Here is a 19,130-nt window from a genome sequence, read left to right as displayed (position 1 = left end):
TTGGCTTTAAGCTCAAAATGTCCACTTTAACCTTGTAGTTTATATATAGTAGATATATAAAACATTCCTGCTGAATCACAATCTGATTATTAGGTGATTACCTACCAAGTAATACTTGTGGTTGGTCAGCCTGTCTCCAAAAATCCGCCATGTCCTCTTGGTTGCGAGAAGCAGCTCATAGACATGTGATCTGTCACAAGTATCTGCCAAACAATACAAAGAAAACACAACACGTGTTTCATCCTTACTGGGGCTCGCCAGGCGTACACACTTTTCCATCCTCTCACGGGGTTTACACCTTGGACATCAACACCCGAGGTGATACTTTTGACGCTAAGCCGTGATGGCTGGTTCGCTAATTTGGCAGGGTGAGGATTGGCGGATTACATTGTTTTTTAAGTCTGAATCGCAATCTCATTAATAGGTGGTGTATACTGTGTACTGTGTATACCAGAAAAAAAAGTACCGCTGCTGGTCGTGTGAAGTGGCCCAAAAGTTGATAGGATTTCTTATTTCTGATATTAAGCAGGTGTACAAAATCTTATTGACTGAGTTCAAAGCATTTTCAAGTTTTGGTTTGGTTTTTACACACAGACACTGAGACGGACGTTATTTCAAAAATGGTATATTCGGTCTAAAATGTCAAGATTCATCAAAATCTTGAAGTCTGATTTTTTCACGATTCCAATACTTTCTCCATACTATGTATTGTATAAAAGAAACAAAATACTCATAAAGGTTTGGGGTTTTCTGGCCTGGTATACTATAAACAATGAGCCAAAGTAGATTTTTACAGATGTAGTTCATCTAACAGAGACTGCTAGAATGGCTAAATGGGGAACATTTATGGTGAGGGACCAGAAATGAAGAGAGATGAATGCTGGGAAGGAACCGAGATGGATTCTGGGATTTATTATGTTATCAGGAATCGACAGAGGGAAGGCGGAAGTGGTGAAGTGTGGTCAGGTAAACATGGCAGGTTCATGGCGGTGGCGTGTCTTTCTTCCTGCAGAATAAAAGAGAGAGAGGTTAGTACCCCGCCAATCCCTTCTGGCATGCGCTTTCACGCTACAGTTTAGGTCCTTAAGCGGCCCCCTTAATCGCACCTGCGTGACAGTATACAAGAAAGTAATAAAATGAAGTGACTTGCTCATGGTCACACTGTGTCAGTAGCAGCCTTAGGGTTTGAAGTCCAAAGCCTTAACTACTACACCACACTAGCTGTTTTATGTGGAATGACACAGGAAGGACTTAAAAACTCTACAGAGATGGCCCAAAGACACAAACCAAAGTTTGACAAGCCGTGAGGCAGTAGTGCTAACCATTGTGCCACCCAATAGCCGTGAGCCATTAAAAGTGCAACACCAGAGGTGAATTTACAGCTTGAAACTCAATGTTTAATTCAAAGACACAAGATTCATGAAGAGATTTACAGTAAGAACAACGCTTTATCTTAAACTTAAGTGACAGTATTTCAAGTGTCAAATTAAACACTAATATGTTTTTGAATATATCTCACAAAATATGCCATTTGTTTACTATTTTGCATATAAATTTAATTTGTGAAGCAAAGGAAAGTCAGGGCTGGCGTAAGAAAAGCACTTTAGAAGCCCAACTAAAATTACTGCTGATCATAAATCAGAATATAGCTACAAAACAAAGAATTCCAATTAGTGATAATTGCATTTCAAGAGGACAAGGAGAATCAAAACAAAAGACAAGGAAATAGCAGTCTGCTCAAAGACACAGGACTGGAAATCAAACCGCATGCATTATGATACTGTGCAACATCAGTGACTCTGTTCAAAAGTAATAAAAATTGGTTTACTTCATATGAAGAATTACATGATAATCCTCACCAGGTGCTTGCATATTTAATAGACAAAAACAAGCTGCTCCTGTCGAGTTCAATTGAAAGGTTCCTGTATTTCCAATTTCCAACAATGAAATTCATAATAAACTAGGAAAAAACAGAATTTGTTTTAATGTTTTTGAGTTTTACAACAGAAGTTGAATAGAAAGGTTGGGATGCTGTGATGGCAAAGTGATTATGTCCAGGAGACTGGGTTTAAAACTCAGTCTGTATGAAGTTTGCAGGCTCTTCCTAGGTCTGCGTGGGCTCTTCTGCCTCTGACAGACATGAAGGATTTGGTGGTTGTGGGCTCTAAATTAACCTGGTGTGTGTGCATGTGTGTGTGTGCGTGTGTGTGTGTGCGTGTCCATCAACAGGTTTTGTTCCTGTACATTGGTATCAAAAGACAGATAGATAGATAGATAGATAGATAGATAGATAGATAGATAGATAGATAGATAGATAGATAGATAGATAGATAGATAGATAGATAGATAGATCTGAAAGGCACTATATAACTCTTACCATCGCACTGCCCTTCTCCAGTTAAGTGTTGCCTTTCTTCCTCCCAGTTCCAATTCACCTGGGTTAGGGAGTGCAGTGCAGAGGGGACTGGGCGGTCTCATGGTCTGGAATCCCTACAGATTTTATTTTTCTCCAGCCGTCTGGAGTTTTTGTTTTTCTGTCCCCTGGCCATTGAACCTTACTCTTATTCGATGTTAATTAATGTTGATTTATTTTGTTTTATAATTGTGTCTTTCATTTTTCTATTCTTTAATATGTAAAGCACTTTGAGCTACTGTTTGTATGAAAATGTGCTACAGTATATAAATAAATGTTGTTGTTAAGGACCTGGGAGTACTTCCCATGCCAGGGCCACTGCCCAATAGAAGCACTTCCGGGTCATATGAAAGTTCATCACAGTAGGAAACTTGTACAAAGTGCACTGTGTCTCTGTGCAAATCTGTGACCCAAGCGTGACAAGTGGTACCAGGAGTGGTTGCACAGATGGATGCCGCCGAAGACTTATTTCACAGGTCTAAAACTTATGCACTTAAAGACTGAAAACTAAACATGGATGACCCAATCCGTGCGCAAATTCAAGATTTGATACATAAAGTGCACTGCTGGTTTGAAGGAGACGTGATGGAAACAGTTGTCGTGAATATATTACTGGCCGGCATACCTGAAGTTCTTCGAGATGAATTTCAACGTCATGAAAATAAATCATTAACGATTATGTCCAGACGATTAGAGGGTTCACAGTCCGTTTGGAGAAAGAGAGGTGGATTTCGTGCTGCTTCGCAACCTGTGAACGAACGTCCAGGACATTCTTGTCACTTCGATCGACAAGCTGCAGGACCTAAAAATCTAATGGGGTCAGGTAGGACCCCGGGAAATCCAGTCGTAGATGAGACGCCTGTTTCTGGGGAGACAGTGGCAACAGCGGGCCGAGGAAACCGTGGACACTACAGAGCACGTCGACGTGGAGGTCGCAGAGGATATTTCGGAAATGGAGCCGACCATAGATGTTTCCGATGTGATCAACTCAGCCATTTGGCAAGAGAATGTCGCTTGTCTCCAGCTCATTCAATGGAGATTGGACTAGCCAAGGTTTGTTGCTCAACTATTACATATCCTTCGGATGTAAAAGATGGCTTGTTGATCCCGGTGAAATTGGGGGGCAGAGAAATCTCAGCATTGTTAGACTCGGGAAGTGACCTTTGTATTGTGAGACGAGACTGTCTTAATGAACAATGCCTTAGAGACTGTGAGACTGTAAAAATACGCTGTGTACATGGTGATGTTAAAGATTATCAGACTTTACTTCTTCCTTTAACTTATAGGGGTTGCCACTTTAAGGTTTGGTCTGCCATTTCAGACTCGTGCCCTTGGCCATTACTCATAGGACGGAGAAATGCCATTTTCTGAAACTGATTAATAAATGTAAGGGACCAGTAGTCCAGTCCACTAATGAACTTAGTGGGGGAGAAGAAGAAGAAAACTAAGACGAAGAACTGGTAGCGGCCGGGGAAAATCTAGAGCCCAACTTAGATATTGAACCCGATCTCTCCAGCGAGACGGAGGAGGTCACCCCCGACAATCTTCCAGAATGGGCTGGTCCTTCTACATCTTCCCAGATTGCAAACGCCTCCGTACACAAACCGAGCATTAACGAACAATCAGATTTTGTGCGTTTGCAGCATACTGATATCTCATTAGAATATGCATTTAAACAGGCTCGCCCTGCTAATGACTCATTACCCAGAGCGTAATTCCAGGGGGTGTGAAAACCCCACACTTTCTAGAAAAGGACGGTTGCCTTTGCAGAGTGATCTCAGATCATTTGGAGGGGGAATTTATTGAACAACTGGTGGTACCTGAAGCACATAGGGAAACTGTTTTGCATCTGGCACATTCACACATCTTGGGGGGGCACCTCTTTGTCGACAAAACTAGAGACCGGTTATCAAAACGATTTTATTGGCTTAATATGGGAAAAGATGTTGAACGGCTTTGTACTTCATGTCCAGACTGCCAGATCGTCTCTGCTTATAAGCCTCCTCGGGCTCCCCTTTGTCCTATGCCCATATTGGAAGTTCCTTTTCAGATTCAGATCCTACGTCCTCATTCTGAATATTCTGGGGCATACCTTGACGATGTTGTGATTTTTAGCAATGATTGGAAAACACGCTTAGAGCGGCTTCAAGCCGTTCTTGAAAGCTTGAGACAGGCTGGCCTTACTGCTAACCCTAAGAAATGTAAACTGGGCATGTCCGAGACTCATTACTTAGGCTATTCTATGGGCAAGGGTTTACTTAGGCCACAGTTAAGGAAAATAGAAGAAATGCTTGTTTACCTGAGACCTGAGACACAGAAACAAGTACGCGCTTTTCTGGAGCTTGCTGGTTACTACAGAAAATTCATTCCAAATTTTGCACATAGATCTGCTCCTCTTACAGAACTTACTAGAGGCAGAAAAAAACGACCTATCTTGTGGACAGAAAATTGCGAACGTTCTTTCAGCGATTTAAAAAAAGCATTGTCTTCTTACCCGGTTCTAAGGAACCTGGATTTCACAAAAGATTTGGTGTGGGCGCAGTCCTGTCACAAATTTTTGATGGAGAAGAACATCCAATCACATATTTGAGTAGGAAATTACTTCCTAGGGAACGTAATTATTTTACAATTGAGAAAGAATGCTTGGCAATTAGGTGGCTGTGGAAGCGCTTCGCTATTACTTGTGGGGACGAAACTTCACTTTGGTAACTGATCATACTCCACTTCAGTGGTTGTACCGACAGAAAGATACAAACTCTAGTCAAATGAGATGGTTTCTGGGTTTACAACCTTACAGTTTCATAGTAAAGCACCGACCAGGTTCTGAACATGTCAACGCAGACGTATTATCCCGACTACATGAACTTGGTACAGAGAGTCGCTTGATTCACAGGGATGTGAATAAAGCTGAGGGGGAGGGTGTAAGCCAGAGGGCTGATCGCACCCCAAATAGATACAGACGCCCCTGGGAAAACCACAAACCCTGAAACACTGACTACACATTGCTCCTTATCCTTGCACTATAACGCATAATACAAGCCTTGCGCGGTACTCTGCCGACTTATAAGTCTTGCGCAGCGCCTGTCAGTTTTGGAATTGATTGTTTGCTTTTATCTCTCTCTGCTCCTAGCGGAACTGTCATCTCTGACTTGTCATGGAGCACGTTTAAACTCATGTGTTTGCGGTGTTTGAATAAAAATCCTTCTTGTTTCTACGACCTCCTGTGTCTCTGTGCAAATCTGTGACCCAAGCGTGACAATAGATAGATAGATAGATAGATAGATAGATAGATAGATAGATAGATAGATAGATAGATAGATAGATAGATAGATAGATAGATAGCAAACACCAAGCACAACTACCAAATACAGATCCCGGGTTTAGATTGGAGGGGGTCAGATTGGGGAGAGTTTGAACATGACTAAGAGAATAAACCTGAAAAAAGAAAACACTACCTGTAATACAGTAATCCCTCGCTATAACACGCTTCGACTTTCACGGCTTCACTCTATTGCGGATTTTATATGTAAGCATAACTAAGTATATAACGCAGATTTTTTGCTGCTTCGCGGGTTCTGCGGACAATGTGTCTTTTTACTTCCTGTACATGCTTCCTCAGTTGGTTTGCCCAGTTGATTTCATACAAGGGACGCTATTGGTGGATGACTGAGAAGCTAACCAATCAGAGCACGCAGTTAAGTTCTCCTGACTGAGAAGCTAACTAATCAGAGCACGCAGTTAAGTTCCTGTGTGCTGAATGCAGTGTTAACCAGGAAGTCTCATCTTGCTCATTCCGCATCAACGTGTTTCGCTGTGTAAAGAGTTAACTTTTGTGCTCTTTTGTATTTATCTTTGTGCATAGTCAAGCCCTTCATTATGGCTCCAAAACGATCTGCTCCTGCTTCAGGGTCTGAGCCCAAGCGCCAACGGAAGATGTTAATGATTGCCGAAAAGGTAAACGTTTTGCATTTGTTGAAGGAAGGGAAAAGCGACACTGCTGTAGGACGCCATTACAGCATCAATGAGGCTACGATTCTTTTTATTTAAAAAGTAGGAAAGGAATATAAGATCTATGGCCGCAGTGTCCTTTTAACCAGGGTGCAAAACGAGTTGTAAGTGGATGTAATAAGGCAGTAGTCTGGATGGAATCTGCTTTAGGGATTTGGATTTAAGACTGCCAGAAGAAGAACAACGGCGATGCTATACAGTCGCCTGAAGGGGCTCCTTTAGTAGGGCAGTAACGCTCTCCCTTGTTGTGCAGTAAAACTAAACTCATTGTTATCGGACAAGTCATCATGTCATTGTTGGTGAGTAACCATAATTAATTTTCTACTTACAGTATTTAGTACATGTACGTACCTTTAGTGTCACTGTGTACACATATACTGTGTACTATTTTTCTTGCATTGTACGTATTTATTGCTGGTGGCCTGTCTTTCGTAATGGCTGTAACTTATGTGATATCGGAGACACTCGATATCTTTAAAATAATATTTAGGTTTTACTGTATATAAACAGTGTGTTTATATACATAATTTCAATTAATCTTACCTAATATCTAAGAGAATACAAAGGGATTATGCTGTATAACTCTGCGGGGAATATTTATAAACAGTGTGGGAGAGTTTATAAGGGCTTAAAATACAAATGTATATAAAAATAACCATACAAACATATGGTTTCTACGTCACGGATTTTCATTTATCACGGGGGGTCTGGAACGCATCCCCCGCGATCGAGGAGGGATTACTGTAATTACTTTGACCGCATATTGGATGCCATTTTTGAGTTCACTTCAAATGGGCAGCTGGTGGTGGTGGTGTTGATCACAGTGCTACCTGTTAAGTACATGAATATTTAATAAAAAGGAATATTTAATATATCCAACATTACGTTCCTTAGAGTATCTTACATTTAATTTAGAGTTTTACATAGTACTACTGTTTTCATTTATTGTTTCATTTATCTTAATCTGTAAAGCACCTAGGGATGATAATTCCAATGAAGTGTGCTATATAAATAAAATCTTATTATCCTCTTATAGTAAAATATTATGATTATTTTTACATGGTGTAAATCCAAGCACTTTGCTCTGCGTGCTGACCCTTTTGATAGGAGTCACAGGCACCCCTATGCAATCCCTCGACCTTCATGTCCTCTACTTGTCCCCAGAAATTCTGCACACCCCAAGCCGCTTCTTCAGTTTCAGCAGGCCACCAAGGTAACTTCAAGGGTTGTCTTCTACTGGAATTGACAACAGGACCCTGGGGTGTCAATTAGTAGGAATTCAATTGGCTTCTGTCCAGTTGCCAGAGGAATTCTTTTATTTTTTACAAGATTGAAATGATATTGGGTGTTATATTTTTGGTAAGCAGCTCATACACAGGTATGAGTAATAGGCTGGAGTCATATCCTGCAGACTTGTGCCAAGGAAGAGCTTTTTCACAAATCAGTGTACTGCAATCAATAACCCTCTGGCATTCGCTTTATTGCACGCAATCCTTTAATTCCAGTCATACGACATTGATTTCCATGAAGCATTGGTTTGATACAGAATGCTTTGTGTTCCATAGAAAAAGAACAAGAATGACTGTAAAGAGGGAAGGGTTGGGAGGACCATCTGTACCACCTGCATACTCACAGCTTTTTATCTATGAGATATACAGTTCCCTCCAGAATGTTTGGGTCAAAGATACATTTTTTATTTAATTGGCCCTCTCCTCTACATTTTAAATTTACAAATCAAACCATACTGTTTGGGACACAGCGACGGCATGTCTATTAAATCCATCAGTCATATTTAGGACTTTCTTGTGTATCCCTTTTATGTAATGTCTGCTTGAAGTCTTCATGGACATCACCAGGTGCTGAGGATCTTCTATGGTGATGCTCTGCCAAGCCTCTAATGCAGCCATCTTCAGCTAATGCTAGTTTCGGGGGGCTTGTCCCCTTAAGTTTTCTCTTCAGCATATAGAAGTACTCATCAGTTGGGTTTAATCGGGTGACTGGCTTAGCCATTCAACAATTTTCCATTTTTACTTTCTCGTATACAAAGTACTATAGGGAAAGTATTGTAATCGTCCAAAAATATGATTTAGAGATTTTGATGAATCTTAACATTTTAGATCTCCCTGAGTCCGAAAATACCATTTTTGGAATTATATCTGTGTGTGTGTGTGTGTGTGTGTATGTAAACACAATAACTTGAGTTCATTTTCACTTAGGTCAACCAAACTTACAAGTATTAGGCACAAAATGTAGATTTTTCTATCAACTTTTCAGCTATTTCCAATAAACAGGAGTGGTACTTTACCTTTTATTTATGCAGCTGCAGAGTCTGATTTATTCAATTTTACTTTTATACTAATTGTTCAATACATTATTACTTTGATTTGATTATTTGTTGATGGTTCTTTAAAGTACATCTCTCTATTATGAAAAAAAATCTTTTGATCTTTTGAAGAGAGACAGAGAGACACTTTCATGTTTGAAGCACCGTGCGAGACGCAGAGCAGCAGCAGCAAGCCAGCAAATGATCGAGAAAAGAGGAGGCAATAAAAAACTTATTTGTTTCCCATTATATCACCATTTAAGAGGGGTTTCAGAGCAGTGAATGCGTCTCCTTGGAATGTGTTCAGCACACCTCTTCACAACAGTACTAGCACTGGCAGGGGTGGGGGGTAAAAGATGTAAGTGACCGAAGTGCAGATCACACGGCAAGGCAGCAGCAGCAACCCAGCATCTGATTGAGCAAAGAAGAGGTAAAAAAAAGTGTTTGTTTCCCATTGTATCACCGTTTAAGAGGGGTTTGAGAGGAGCATCCGCATCTCCTTGGGGTGCGTTCAGCCCTCCTCTTCACAATGGCGCATAGTGCTGGTTTGTGGGAGGGAGGGGTTGGTAAGCAAAGCAAGCAGGCCTAGTAATACAAAACTATAATAAGTTTTCTTGAGGCTTACTCCTCAAATATCAATCCCCATATCTGAGTATATGACAAAGTCTAGGGGAGACCTGTCCTGATTTTTTTAGCTTTGACAAACTCCTGTGTTGCCTCAGCAGTATGTTTGGATCATTGTCTTGTTGTAGGATGAAGTGTCGTTCAATGAGTTTGGAGGCATTTACTGGAACATGAGCAGATGAGATGTTTCTACACATCTGAGAAATCATTGTGCCACTGCTGTCAGCAGTTCCATCTTCATTTAACTCTTTTAGGGCAGAAGTCGACTTTTGTTGACAGGAGGGGTTGAGGGCGCATGTCGACTAAAGTCGACATCCAGGGATAGAGGGTGATAATCAGCTGTTAATGGTGACAAATCAGTGTGGCCCCTTTTATTAACACTAGAATTACCAGAGAGTACGAAAAAACTCAAACATCTGGCCCACCTTAAATCCGTTCTCACCTCTCCATCAGCGTCTTTTGTCCTGTAAATGTGCCGATAAAGACAAGCAGTAAGCAGCCTGCTATTCCATCCCCCCACCACCACAGAACGTTCAGAAAGTTCTCCCAGCTCTTGACTTGATTGATTATCTGAGAGTGAAGTGCTGGAGTTCTAGAGTGGAAATAATAGATCATTATTTGGGAAACATGCATTTCATGTGTGTTCCATTTCTACAATAATCTATGTAAACACGTTAAAACAGAAACATTTTTCATATTTTAGTAATAAATGACAAAATGTAGGCATAAACTATATAATGTATGAATCCTGAAGTCCAAAGATTAAATAAACACTTTCACAAAAAGTTCAAGGACGATACAACAACTTCCATGGTGTAGCGGTAAGATTTGCTGACTTGTAATCAAGAGTCCTTGGTTTGATCCCGACTGCCTCCTATATTTACTGTTTTCAGTAGTGAGCTGCTCTTATTGTTAATATTATACAATAAACACATACATTTGGTTTGTGTCTGTAACAGCCGGTGTACATTTATAGGACTTGTTATCATTTTTTTTTTATTTTTATTTTATTCTCTCAGTCACGCTCACGATGCATACTACCGCCCCCCCACTCAGGGATCTGATGCTGTTACTTTTTATCTGTAACTGGGAACAACTGTACGTAGATGTGAGTGGTGTTCTGAGGCAATGGAACTGGACATTCTCTGATCTGGATGAATAAAAGACATAGGTATATATGATATTTGGAATAACTCATTTTATGACCTGTATAGTACATTTCGGAAAACATTGTGGCACGGATGCAACATTATTCATATTGTTCATATTCATTCGCATGACATCTTGAGGTTGTAATCACTGACCGCGTGTTTTGCGTGTTTTCTTTTTTTTCCCGTTTTTCTCCACGTTGCTGTATGGTGCTGTTTCTTTTGTACTCTAGGACATGCAGAGGAAAAAATAGTACAGTGAGATCGATTCAGCGCTATATGCAATCATCATATTTAAATGTTTACAGTTTACACACACACAAGGACCGTCCTTCCTACATTTACGACATGTGTACCTGTGGCAATGCACACTCCGTGACTAGTGACTGGTGTGACAGATAAGGGGGTGCTATCGCTCCCTTAAACCCCTGTCCAAGACGCCAGACACCAGATAAAAGTCCAAATAGTTGACTTTTTATTAACACAACGTGCACAAAGCCCCGTCTCCTCCACAATACTCATAAAGTCACCAATCACAAATACAATAAACAATCCTCCACTCCCAGACGTGTTGCCACCCTTCCATCCAGCTCAGCTCAACGCTCTGGTGTTTTCAGGGTCCTTTTATATTCCCTGACCCAGAAGTGCTTCTCATCCTTCAGTCCATGATTCCTTATCACTTAGATAAAAAGTCCTTTTTTTTACCCCGGAAGCACGTCATTCCCTCTGTCGCCTTGACTAAGACATACTTCCGGGTTATAGGTGAAACCCCAGTCTCTGTGCCTTCCTGCAGTGTCCCCTGGAGGTCCCCATGGTATCCAGCAGGGCTGTGATGAAAAATTCCATTGTCCATGATGCCCTGCTGGAACTCGGGACACCTCTGTGTTGCTTGCATGGCTCCACCTGGCGGCCTGGGGGTATTGGCCGAGATGAAAGGCAGGCCATATCCCACACTGGATACAGAGGCTTTTTGGTGCATTGAAAGTCAGTGACCAGTTCCATGGTTTTGCTGATGTTAAGATGCAGGCAGTTCTCTCTGTATCAACTAATAAAGTTCTCTTCTTGACTCCTGTCCTCTGCTTCATCCCCCTTATCGATACTCCCCATAAGTCCAGAATCATCTGAAAATTACTGTAAGTGACATGGCATGCTCTTATATTCATAGTCTGAGGTGTACAGAGTGAGGGCAAAAGCAGACAGGCCTGTTCCTTCTGGTGATCCAGTGTTGCTCACACAGATCTTGGATCTCACAAACTGCAGTCTGTCAGACAGATAGTTCATTATTGAGGACACCATAGGCTCATCCACCTACATATCACTAAGTTGACCCCTTAATAGGTCCATTGCAGTGGTTAGCACAGGTTTGTGGCACAACCAAGGCAACTAAAATTTTACAGCCTCCCTGCGTGACACGTCTGTCACAGGATGGTTGATGTGGGGAACATTCTAACCCAGCCACTGACTTGGCTCCATCACTGCTTGTTTGCTGAGTCTATGTGCATTGAAGTGGTAGCTCGTGTTTGAATAAATACTCTGACTGTTCATGTTTTGAGTGGGATAAAGTTGGTTTTCTTGAAGCCTTTGGTCTCATTCTTTTTGCACCATATTTCTCTAATCTGATTATGTCTGCCATGGTTACCGAAGGGGTATACAGTATATACAGCTTCAAGTACGTTATGCATTTCTATAATGTTCAATTCATCATAATAACTATTCATGGTGGCTCTAAAATCCGTACTGACCCCTACTCTCTCTTCTGTTTCTTTTTTCCGGTTTCTTTGTGGTGGTGGCCTGCGCCATCTCCACCTACTCAAAGCTTTATGATGATCCAACAATGATGGATGGATTAAAAGGCAGAAGTCTACGTGACCATCATCATCATCAAGTCCTTACTTGAGAACCCTAAATCCAAAGAGGGCTGTTTCATTTATGTTAGGTAGATTGCCCAGAGGGGACTGGGCGGTCTCATGGTCTGGAATCCCTACAGATTTTATTTTTTTCTCCAGCCGTCTGGATTTTTTTTGTTTTTCTGTCCCCTGGCCATTGGACCTTACTCTTATTCGATGTTAATTAATGTTGATTTACTTTGTTTTCTTATTGTGTCTTTTATTTTTCTATTCTTTATTATTATAAAGCACTTTGAGCTACTGTTTGTATGAAAATGTGCTATATAAATAAATGTTGTTGTTGTTGTATAAAGAACACAATCCCAAGGAGCAAATGCCGCTGCAGCCATCTGTGCCTACACTTGGTGAGGAGTGTTGTGCAAGAATAAAGTCATTTGTACTGCTGTATTGTATTTCTGAGGTGACCGTGATACATTGGCCATCTAACTCTGTGAAGAGGATAATATAATTTACCCCATTTTTGTCACCCTTTGCATGCCCAACCAACCTGGAAGAGGGCCTCTCTCTGAAGTCAAAAAACCCTTTAAGGCTTTTCTTTTGGGCTCTACAAGAAGTAAATTGTTGTTGCTGTTATTTTGTCTTTTCAATTCTTTAGTATTGTAAAACGTTTGGGGAATCCACCCCTTATAATGACAGGCAACAACTGCATCTGTAAAAAAATGTTGCTGAAATGTTTTGAAGATATGAAATATTGGATGGCACAAAAGTTCTTACAATTAAATGAAAATAAATTACAGGTCATTATTTTTGGTCCTACCACATCTGCATTTGAAATCGGCCCTAAGTTAGGCTCCTGGACAGCAATGATTCATAATGATGTCAGAAACCGAGGTATCGTCTTCAAGTTGTCACTAAGTTTTGAAAAACAAATCCCCAAGGTAGAAAGGTCCAATTGAGGCAAATTTCTAATCTAAAATCCTTCCTTTCACAGAAGGACTTGTAAATAGTCATATATACCTTTATTACATCTCGGTTAAATTATTGTAATTCCTTATATGTGGGACTGCCGAAAATCTGCTCTGTCGCACCTTCAGCTGGCTCAAAATGCTGTAGCGAGATTCTTCATTGGGTCTAGAAAAAAGATCACATCTCCTCCACTTTAGCCACTCTCCATTGGCTACCAGCAAGGTGTCGCATTGATTATAAAATCTTGTTGTTTGTTGTTAAAGCCTTGTCCGGTCTCAACTACATCTGTGACCTCCATCCCCACTATGTGGCACCGAGAGCACTGAGGTCATCTGGACAACGACTCTTGGCTGAAGTTGAGGGGAGACGGAGCTTTCTCAGTAGTTGCTCCAAGGCTTTGAAATGACTTGCCTTTCCACATCAGGTCTTCATCCTTTATCGATGTTTTTAAAAGTAGGCTTAAGACCTCTTTGTTTTCTTTTCTTTTTATTGTAGTGGATGTTATAATTGGTTGTTTTATTGATCTGCGTCTGCATGAATGGTTGCATTGTGTTTATTTTAATGCTTCTTTGCACAGCACTTTGGCACAACCTCTGTTGTTTTAAATGTGCTTTTATGAATAAATAATTTAATCTAAATCTAAAATTAAATGCAATGAGTAATCAGCAAAGACCGAGCCCCAAAAAGACTAACTGAGAAAGGAGGATGTGGGCTTTTATAGTTGTAGAGGAAGAGGTGGGTCCATGTGGGAGGGCATGGTCTGGACAGGATGGTGGAAGCTGGCACTGGTTAAAATGGGTTTTCCTTCTGCACATCTGTAGAAGAGGAAGAAGAGGGGTTAGTGCACTTTATCAAGCCTCAAGCTGACATCTTACCCTCAGTTAAGCCCCTTGACTTTCTCCCATGCACACATGTGTGAAAGTATCTTCTTTCAACTTCTTTCATCTGCTCTAACAGAGGATTGCCAGGACAGCTTGTTTCATTACCGTCCTGTAGACCTTCCCTTTCACTCTTGCTGATACCCATCTATCACAAATCACTCCTGAAACTCTTCTCCACCCACTCCACCCTGCCTGCACTCTCTTTTACACCTCTCTTCCACACTCTCCATTACTCAGTACTGTTAATCCCAGGTATTTAAACTCATCCACCTTCACCAACTCTACTCCCTGCATCCTCACCATTCCACTGACCTCCCTCTCATTTACATATATGTATTCTTTCTTTGTGGTCCTACTGACCTTCATTCTTCTCCTCTCCAGAGCATATGTCCACCTCCCCAGGGTCACCTCAACCTGCTCCCAACTCTCGCTACAGTTTGAAATGTCATCAGCAAACATCATAGTCCGGGGACTCCTGTCTAATCTCGTCTGTCAACCTGTCTATCACCATTGCAAATAAGAAAGGACTCAGAGCCGATCCCTGATGTAATCCCACCTCCATGTTGAATGCATCCATCACTCCTACCGCAGACCTCGCCACTGTCACACTTCCCTCGTACATACCCTGTACAACTCTTATGTACTTCTCTGCCACTCCTGACTTCCTCATACATGTGTGACAGTATGCAGGAGAAAAGTGTTCCTTTGACTGGGTTAAGTAAAGTAAAGCAGCCACCAAAAACATTAAAGAAATGGCTGACAATAAGCTCTTTACAATAACGGGCGCTAGAACAGTAGTGCATAAACATTAGTAGGAACAGTCTATATTAAATGGCAAGAGACCTTGTATGTGGCTGTAATATGCGTCACTGTATTGTGTGTCTTTAATTTTCTCTCGCAGTAATACTGGTTTGTATTTCCGTAAAATGCCTGTACTTTTCTCTGACAGTAATACAGTTGAAACTCGGTTCACGACCATAATTCGTTACAAAACTCTGGTCGAAACCCGATTTGGTCGTAATTTCCCCCACAGGATTGTATGTACAGTAAATACAATTAATCCGTTCCAGACCGTACGAACTTTATGTAAGTATATATTTTTTTAAGTTTTTAAGCACAAATATAGTTAATTACACCATAGAATGCACAGCGTAATAGTAAACTAAATGTAAAAACATTGAATAACACTGAGAAAACCTTGAACAACAGAGGAAACTAACACTGCAAGAGTTTGCGCTATAGTGCTAGGAACTGACGGCTAACAGCACTTTTTAAATGAGTTTTAAGCACAGGAAAAAAAATCAAAATTTGAAAAAATCCGTAATTTAATAAACAACCAAGAAAAGTAACATTGCAACAATGTGTGTGTGTGTGTGTGTCTCTCTGTTGTGTGCCTGTGTTTGTGCGTCTCTCTCTCTGCGAACTTGTGTGTGTGTGTGTGTGTGTGTGTGTGTGTCTCTCTCGCACGCCTGTGTGTCTCCCTCTCGCGTGTCTGTATGTGGGTGTGCGCGCCTGTGTGTGTGTCTCTCTCTCTCTCCCTCTGCACAGGGAATTCACAGGGAGAGACTGAACACGTGTGGCCAGGCGCATGCACACTTCACCAGAAGACACACACACATGGACACCTGGACGCACACAGGGGTTTTATTAAAGAGGATATAAACTGATGAGCCATCTAGGGTGTCAAGCAACCGACATTTGGGTCACGACTTACGAGTTGAGAAACACTGGGTTAGAGGGCAAATCAGACCTCTTTATTAGTCAGGCATTTAACTTGTATCAGGAAGTTTCAGGGTAGGATTACTGTGTCATTTTTTTGGTTGGTTCACCATGTCAACAATTTTGTATCCCTTCTTTCTGACATTTTTCTAATACACCTCTTAATTTGGTCATCTGTCCTTGGCATTTCTCTGGCTTCAAAGATGACCTAGGAGTGTCCCTATCTTCTACACTATCCATGCATACTTATGTAAATATACAGGGTGGTGCAGGGAAAGTTTGGAACTAGGTTTTGGTGACCCTGTGGCATCAGCAGTTATTTGAGACCAATGCAACCTCCTTTAGAACCCCTTGCCATTAGTTATAATGGAGCAGGAGTATTGCACAATGAATGTTTGCTGTGAAAGCCTTTTATAAGAATGGTGATAGAGTGACTACTGCATAAAGGGAATTTCGGTGTCATTACCAGTAAGGACATCATGATCGTGTTCAGTCATCTGATGAGGTTACAACATGGGTGTGTAATTTTAAAGAAATGGGTTCAGCCTTAAAAAGAAGTCCCCAGGTGGAGCCCCTTCACATTCTGCCCGACAATTGATGGCAGCTATTCAACAATTGTTTGTAAGGTGCGTTATTTCACGCAATGGTGACATTCCATGGCCTCCGAGATCCCCAGATCTCACTGTTGGTGATTTTTTACCACACACGTCCTGCAACCATTGCTGAACTAAAAGGACGACTGAAGAAGAAATCGCTGGCATTCCTCTTGACATGTGACATCGAGCAATGCAGAATTTCCATAACAGGCTGTCAGAATGTATACAGAGAAATCGACAACACCATAAAATGAATATTAAATACCATCATTAATTGCATATCCTGTACAATAAATTTCATTATTAATTGTATTTTGTAAAGTGTTTATTTGTGCATTGAACGTCAATTGAAAATTTCCCATTTCCCTGCACTACGTGAGTATCTCTTCCCTTGACGTTTCATATCCAAGGACTTACAAAGAACAAATCTACAAGAGGTCAATCATACCTCTGCCCGCAATCTCCATACAAGTGAGGTAAGCAACAATGAGATAATTTCTTTGCATTGTAGATAATAAAGGAACATTTAATAGCTTGTTTCCTCAAGGGACTGACTATTAATGTTATAAAATATGTGCTTTATTTGCTACCTGCCTACTTCAAGTCCACACTCTTGACGGGAGTACCATATATCATCTACAGTAGCGTAGCTGAACTTCCACCTCTGGTTATCTAAATGAGTCTGTCTGCACAGGATAAAGAGCTCTCGGCGGCGGCCGCACTACAAGTGCGAATCAGAATGAGATTAAATTTTGATGCATTGAGAGTCAGTGAGTGATGGATGGAATCCTGCAAGTATTGCATTCCTGGTATTAGGTATTACCCGTAGTCTTAATGGAGAACTCACTTAATTGTCATCAAAGGAGAAAAAAAAAATAAGTTAAAATAAATTAAAGAAATATGTAGTTATAAAAATGTAACTGTTACTGAAAGACCACATTTGGCAATTTCCTTTAAAAGCATTATCCTTTAAAGATGTGCAATAGACTTGTGAAAGAAAAATGAAAATGAAGACGGCATCCATTTAGAAGCGAAACTTGAGAAAGGTGACTTTCAAACTGAGACTGCGGCACAGTTTATGGTCACTTCATCTCCATCTTGCTGGGGCCGATTCCCGCACATGTGCACTGCAGTAACAATTCCATCTGGTGGCATTAGGAAAAATTTGAGATTAAACGCATTTCAGTAAATAAAAAAATGGTTATATCATTAACTGTACACTGTCCTTTGTGTCAAATTAAACAAAAAAGCACAAACTGCAGATGAACAAACACCTGACAATCCTGACGTTCTGGGCTCTCTGATCCAGTCTGTCTTGTATTTTGGAATGGGTGGGGAGCATACACTGGAACAGCACGTTGCTGCACCCACCACACAAAGAAAGCGTTCAGTATCCTGGTTGACACGCGGTCCAGTCCCCCAAAAATTACCATCTATCAATTGCAACCACTGTGTTACATGAGATTCCTTTTAGCCTGGTCCAGCCGCTCAAGTCCTCAACATTCAGTATCCCATGAGCTGGATCACCCTCGGGGAATTGTGCCACATGGCTGTAGTGCCATAATTGATACTCTCTTACAACGCAGGTAATGTGCCTCATTCGGGAGTCTGTGAGCAACCACTCATTCAACTCCAAGTCAAACCAGCAGTACCCTAGGATTCACTGAAGAGACACAGTACCAAAGGAGTCCAGCCTTCATCTCATGTCACTGGATAGCATCGTCCTTTTGCAACGATATTGGGAGAGCACCACACACCCCTCTCCATTTGGAATGGATGAGTAGTAATTTCCTCAAACTAAATAAAGAAAAAAAATAACTGAAATCTTAGATACAAAATGGAAATATAAGGGTATTAGTAATAAACTTGACCCCTTAACGTTAAAAGTCAAGGTGAAATTAAGGAATCTTATATATAAATATCTACGCATGGAAGTGTGCGTGTCTGTCTGTCCAGAATTGTGATGCTACAGCTTGAAGCTTATAGAGCCGACAATGCGGCCTCAAGTTAACGAGTCAGAAGAAGAAATAAGTGTGAGGCTACAGCATGAAGCTGAAAGAAAGCGACTCTGTCACCAAAGTGCAACCGCTAAGGAAAGACAAACTAGAGACAAGACAAACTCACTTAGCCGCTGATAGACAACGGAGGCGAGCACATCCACAAAACAAAACTGCCGACTCTGCATTTCAGTTTTTTTTCTGATGATTCCAATAGTTTCTAGGACATTACAGAATTTAGACCTCTTAAAACACTGCAAGACACTGAGAAATTTTAGTTTTTACTCTGTTACATTACCGTAATACACTTCAGACTGGTCTAAGAAAGACATCAAGTGGTTACTTTAAGTGCAGAATGCAGCAGCAAGAATCTTAACCAGAAAAAGAAAATCTAAGCACACTACACCAGTCTTAGCATCATTACATTGGTTACTCATGTCCTTTAGAATTGACTTTAAAATAATACTAATGGGAGTGGCACAGTGGGGCAGTGGGTAGTGCTGCTGCCTCGCAGTTAGGAGACCTGGGTTCGCATCCCAGGTGGGTCCTCCCTGTGTGGAGTTGGCATGTTCTCCCCATGTCTGCATAGGTTTCCTCCAGGTACTCCG

This window comes from Polypterus senegalus, chromosome 11, assembly GCF_016835505.1.
Source record: "Polypterus senegalus isolate Bchr_013 chromosome 11, ASM1683550v1, whole genome shotgun sequence".
Taxonomy (NCBI): Eukaryota; Metazoa; Chordata; class Cladistia; order Polypteriformes; family Polypteridae; genus Polypterus; species Polypterus senegalus.
Note: the sequence above shows the minus strand (reverse complement) of the source record.